This window comes from Sapajus apella, unplaced genomic scaffold (assembly GCF_009761245.1).
Source record: "Sapajus apella isolate SASKATOON/1434 unplaced genomic scaffold, GSC_monkey_1.0 scaffold88, whole genome shotgun sequence".
Taxonomy (NCBI): domain Eukaryota; kingdom Metazoa; phylum Chordata; class Mammalia; order Primates; family Cebidae; genus Sapajus; species Sapajus apella.
This window is the reverse complement of record NW_022437028.1, coordinates 4,859,211-4,865,511: the sequence shown is the minus strand read 5'-3', so window position 1 is coordinate 4,865,511 and position 6,301 is coordinate 4,859,211. Positions and strand designations below refer to the sequence as shown.

The 6,301-nt window shown below is 48.5% G+C and overlaps 1 pseudogene; it reads left to right on the top strand.

Moving 5' to 3' along the window:
* Nucleotides 1–2,497: 2,497 nt before the first annotated feature.
* LOC116534682 lies at nt 2,498–2,630 on the top strand (annotated as a pseudogene).
* Nucleotides 2,631–6,301: the final 3,671 nt, after the last annotated feature.

The following is a 6,301-nucleotide window of genomic DNA, read 5'->3' as shown; positions in this document are numbered from 1 at the left end:
CTCCCACCTGGGGAAAAAAGAGAAAACCCCTGCCCAAAAAAAAAAAAAAAAAAAAAAACAGGCCGGGCATAGTGGCTCACGCCTGTAATCCAAACACTTTGGTGGCCAAGGCGTGTGGACCACCTGAGGTCGGGAGTTCAAGACCAGCCTGACCAACATGGTGAAACCCCGTCTTTAAAAAAAAAAAAAAAAAATGCGGTAAAGAAGCCAGCCAAAACCCACCAATGGTGATGAATGTAACCTCTGGTCATCCTCACTGCTCATTACATACTAATTATAATATATTACATGCTAAAAGACGCTCCGACCGGTGCCACGATAGTTTACAAGTGCCACATGGAAGTTACCCTATATGGTCTAAAGGGGAAGAACTCTCAGTTCTGGGAAATCCCTGACCCTTTCCTGGAAAACTCATGAATAAGCCATCCTTTGTTTAGCATAGAATCAAGAAATAACTGTAAGTATACTCAGTCAAGCTGTCCTTGGCACTACTCTGCCTGTGGAATAGCCATTCTTTATTCCTTTCGTTTTTTTGTTTTGTTTTGTTTTGTTTTTGAGACAGGGTCTCACTGTGTTGCCCAGGCTGGAGTACAGTGGTTCAATCTAGGCTCACGGCAACCTCTGCCTTCCAGGTTCAAGCGCTTCTCCTGCCTCAGCCTCCCGAGTAGCTGGAATTACAGGTATGTACCGCCACACCGAGCTAATTTTTGTATTTTTAGTAGAGAGGAGGTTTCACCATGTTGGCCAGGCTGGTTTTGAACTCCTGACCTCAGGCGATCCACCCGCCTCGGCCTCCCAAAGTGCTGGGATTAGAGGCGTGAACCACCGCGCCTGCACTTTAATTTTATTTTCTATAGAGAGGAGTCTCATAATATTGCCCCAGCTGGTCTCAAACTCCTGGCCTCAGGCAATCCTCCCACCTCAGCCTCCTGAGGAGCTAGGACTACAGGTGTGCACCACCATGCCTAGCTAATTTTTTCTTTTTTGTAGAGATGGGGGTCTCACGTTGCCCCTGCTGGTCTTGAACTCCTGGGCTCAAGTGACCCATCGTTCTGCCTTCACCTCCCAAAGTGCTGGGATTACAGGTGTAAGCAAACATGCCCAGCCTAATATTATTAATACATCGTAGCTGTCCATATTTATAGGGTACCTGTGAAAATGTGTTACATGCATAGAGGTGAGATTGTAGGAACCATGGGAAAAACTGCTACAGTATCTGAAGATTTGCTGATAAATCAGCTCACAAAAGGCAGATTAATTGGAAAAAAGGGCATACAGATTGCATTAACACGTGTAAGAGGAGAACCACAGCGTGATTACCCACTACCCCAAAGGCATTTAGAAGCTTATATGCCACTTTTTTTTAAGTAGAGACTGGGTTCTTGCCATCTTGGCAGGCTGGTCTCAAACTCCTGGGCTCAGGTGATCCTCCTGCCTTGGCCTCCCAAAGCGCTGGGATAATAGCCATGAGCCACAGCACCTGGCGCTATATATATATACCATCTTGCAGTTACAGAAAGAATAGGGGTTTGGATCCTGGTAAAACAGGTTATGGGAGGGGGAAGAAAGAGGAATTCTATTAAGGGGATGTAAAGGATCACTGCGGGTGGGGTGCAGTAGCTCCTGGCTGTAATCCCAGCACTTTGGGAGGCCGAGGCGGGCAGATCACTTGAGGTCAGGAGTTCGAGACCAGCCTGGCCAACATGACAAAATCCCGTCTCTACTAAAAATACAAAAATTAGCCTGCTGGCCGGGCGCGGTGGCTCAAGCCTGTAATCCCAGCACTTTGGGAGGCCGAGGCGGGTGGATCACGAGGTCAACAGATCGAGACCATCCTGGTCAACATGGTGAAACCCCGTCTCTACTAAAAATACAAAAAATTAGCTGGGCATGGTGGCACGTGCCTGTAATCCCAGCTACACAGGAGGCTGAGGCAGGAGAATTGCCTGAACCCAGAAGGCGGAGGTTGCGGTGAGCTGAGATCGCGCCATTGCACTCCAGCCTGGGTAACATGAGTGAAACTCTGTCTCAAAAAAAAAAAAAAAATTAGCCTGCCATGGTGGCACATAGCTGAAATCCCAACTATTCGGGAGGCTGAGGCAGGAGAATCACTTGAACCCGGGAGGCAGCTGTTGCAGTGAGCTGAGATCAAGCCACTATACTCCAGCCTGGGTGAGAGCCTCAGACTCTGTCTGAAAAAGATAAAAATAGGCCGGGCGCGGTGGCTCACGCCTGTAGTCCAGGACTTTGGGAGGCTGAGGTGGATGGATCACGAGGTCAAGAGGTCGAGACCATCCTGGCCAACATGGGGAAACCCTGTCTCTACTAAAAATACAAGAATTAGCTGGGTGTGGTGGTACATGCCTGTAGTCTCAGCTACTCGGGAGGCTGAGGCAGGAGAATCCTTTGAACCTGGGAGGCGAAGGTTGCAGTGAGCCGAGATTACACCTCTGCACTCCAGCCTGGTGACGAGCGAGACTCCGTCTCACAAAAAATAAGCTTTGCACCGGGGCAGTATCGTAGCCAATGAGGTTTATCCAAGGCACGATTATTGCTAATTGAAGACTTTTTCTAATACAACGGCTTGAAATATAGTCTGCATTGGCAATTTCTGACAGTCTCTACGTAGACTGAATTACATAAAAAATAAATCAATAAAGCATTACTGGGGAGAATGAATGGATTCAGGAACAGAGATTAACTTGTACATGATTCTCTTTGGAATTTCAATGAGCCTGAGACATTATCTTACGAAAGAGTCTGTTCAGGTGTGGTTCCATTCTTGATGTTATAGAAAGGGGAAGGAAAAAAAATTGTTTTCCTTGGGTGGGGGGCTCTGGATCTTAGGCAGAGAAAGGAACTTCACCTTCATGCTGTGCTTTGAGAGAAAAGCTGGTCTTTCAGACACGGTGTGTAGTTACTGCTGGTTTCCTGTGTTTGGGCTATACCTTCCTGCTTCTTTGAATGGTGGGTGGACCAGAGTGTGTGAGTGAGTCAGTTTGTATTAGCTGTGTGATCTGGAGCAGGCTGCTGTTGTCAGAGGTGTAGGAGCCACAGCAACTCCATCTTGAATCGGGGCTGGGTAAAATGAGGTGAAAACCTGCTGATGGTGATGGGAGGCAGCCAGTGCCTAGGCCAATAGGGACGGGTCCCCTGTGAAACCCCACCTCCAACCCGAAGACAGTTTAAAGCCTGAAATGGAAGCTACAGGTTAAAACCTCAGATTGGATGGAGAACTTATCTTCCTGTTTGGCCTGCTTTCTTCTGATTGATCCTTACCCTTCACCTATTTTATATACCCACCCTTTCCTAATTGGTTTTCTTTTTTTAAAAATTTTTCTGCCGGGCGCGGTGGCTCACGCCTGTAATCCCAGCACTTTGGGAGGCTGAGGCGGGTGGATCACGAGGTCAAGAGATCGAGACCATCCTGGTCAACATGGTGAAACCCCGTCTCTACTAAAAATACAAAAAATTAGCTGGGCATGGTGGCGTGTGCCTGTAATCCCAGCTACTCAGGAGGCTGAGGCAGGAGAATTGCCTGAACCCAGGAGGTGGAGGTTGCGGTGAGCCGAGATCACGCCATTGCACTCCAGCCTGGGTAACATGAGCGAAACTCTGTCTCAAAAAAAAAAAAAAATTTTTCTTTTAGAAAAAAAAAGAAGCAGGTCGTCTACCAATGGTTTAGCGCCGGGTTCCCCAAGACGGGCGAGGGGGCGGCCGCCTTTCCGGCCACACCCCTCCTAACTGGTTTTCTACTCTGTCATGCCCACCTTTGAGTGATGTCTTTGCTTTAACTCACCTCATTAGCATAAATTTCAGTGTGATCAAAAGGATTCATTGTAAATATCAGACATTCCTCCAACTCCTCCACCCATGGGACCCTCAAGCAAGCCTCAGCCTCCTGAATAGCTGGGACTGCTACTTTTTGCATACTCACAAACCAGTCAGCACCTACTCTCCATCCTGTGCCTATAAAGGCCCCAGACTGTCGGTGGAGGAGAAGACCGCCTGACTTTGGGGAAAGGGACCTGCACTTTCCATCCCCTCTCTAGCTCCCCTCTCCACTGAGAATTGTTTTCATTGCTCAGTAAAATTCTCCACCTTCACCATCCTTCAGTCGTCCATGTGACTTCATTCTTCCTAAATGCCAGACAAGAGCTCAGGACCCACCGAGTGAAGATACCCAGAAAGGCTATCACACCAGGCCTTTGCCCTTGTCAGTGGAGGGCAGCTGTTCCCATGTGACGAGGCAAGGGGCCGGCTGAGCTGCTGACATGCCACCATCTGTGGATGGCAGAACTAAAACAGCACGGTAATACCCCCTCTGGGGCTTCAGGGACATGGGCTCCCTCACCTGGGCACTGCCACCTTCCCCTCGAGGTGACATGCCTGGTGTGGCCGTGGGCCCCGCATAGAGCCTACTCCTGTGTCGGTGCCTGGAGGAGCCAGCTGGCCGGAGCCCACACCCACTCACTCATGTGCTCCTTCCTGCAAGGCGTTGAGCTCAGCAGGCCGAGTAGATGGGGCATCCCTTCCGTGAGTCCAGAGAAAGGGCCTAGAAAAACCCGGCATCACTACTGAGCTACATTCCCAGGAGGTGAGCATTCAGTCACAGGATGAGATAGGACGTTGGCATAAGACACAGGTCACAAAAGATCTTGCTGATAAACCCGTTTGCAGCAAAGAAGCCGCAAAACCCACCAAAACCAAGGTGGCAATGAAACGGACCTCTGATCGTCCTCACTGCTCATTATATGCTAATTGTAATGTCTTAGCATGCTAAAAAACACTCCCACTAGCGCCATGACAGTTTAGAAATACCATGCCAACATCAGGAAGTTACCATATATGTTCTAAAAGGGGAGGAACCCTCAGTTCCAGGAATTGCCCATGCCTTTCCCAGAACACCCATGAATTATACGCCACCTTTGTTTGGCATGTAATCAAGAGTTAACTATAAAAATAGCCAGCCAGCAACCCTAGGAACTGATCTGCCTATGGAGTAGCCATTCTGTATTCCTTTACTTTCTTTTTTTTTTTTCCTTTTTTCTTTTTTATGGTGGAGTCTCACCCTGTTGCCCAGGCTGGAGTGCAGTAGTGTTATCTTGGCTCACTGCAACCTCCACCTCCCTGGCTCAGGCAATTCTCCTGCTTCAGCCTCCCAAGTAGCTGGAATTACAGGCATGTGTCACCATGCCCAGTTACTTTTTGTATTTATTAGTAAAGACAGGGTTTCCCCATGTTGGCGAGGCTGGACCGAACTCCCAACCTCAAATGATCTACCCACCTTGGCCTCTCAAAGTGCTGGGATTACAGGTGTCAGTCGCTGTGCCCAGCCCTGGTCCTTGACTTTCTTAATATACCTGCTTCCACTTTACTCCATGGACTTGCCTGGAATTTTTTCTTGTGTGAGATTCAAGAACCCTCTCTTGGGGTCTGGACTGGATCCTCTTTCCCGTAACACTGTTAACTTTAAAAATAAAAATTTATTTGAATAATTAAATTAAAAATAAAATTACCACACCCCAAACTCACTATGTCAAAGGGAAAAGCTAAGCTTAGGAACCGAGTCGTGCAGGAAGCTGCATTTTTTTTTGTCCCTCAGCAGATGGCTGCAAGATTGAAGGCCACGTATCTCTCCAGGTGGCCCCCCACCCTGACCATGTAAATTCACAGCTTCCCTTCACAGGTACAGGACAAAGAAAGAACAGAAATCTGGCCAGGCACGATGGCTCACGCCTGTAATCCCAGCACTTTGGGAGGCCGAGGCGGGCCGATCACAAGGTCAAGAGATCAAGACCATCCTCACCAACATGGTGAAACCCGTGTCTACTAAACAATACAAGAAAATTTAGCTAGGCCTGGTGGCTCACGCCTGTAGTCCCAGCTACTCGGGAGGCTGAGGCAGGAGAATTGCTTGAACCCAGAAGGCAGAGATTGCAGTGAGCTGAGATTGTGCCACTGCACTCCAGCCTGGCGCCTGGTGACAGAGTGAGATTCTGTCTCAAAACATAAATAAATAAATAAATAAATAAATAAAAATACAAAAATTAGCCAGGCGTGGTGACACGCACCTGTGGTCCCAGCTTCTCTGGAGGCTGAGGTGGAAGACTCACTTGAACCTGGGAGGCGGAGGTTGCAATGAGCCGAGATTGCACCACTGCACTCCAGCCTGGTGACACAGCAAGACTCTGTCTCAAAAAAAAAAAAAAAAACAGAAATCTGGCCAGGCATGAGGGCTCACACCTGCAATCCCAGCACTTTGGGAGACTGAGGTGGGTGGTTCGTGAATCAGGAGTTA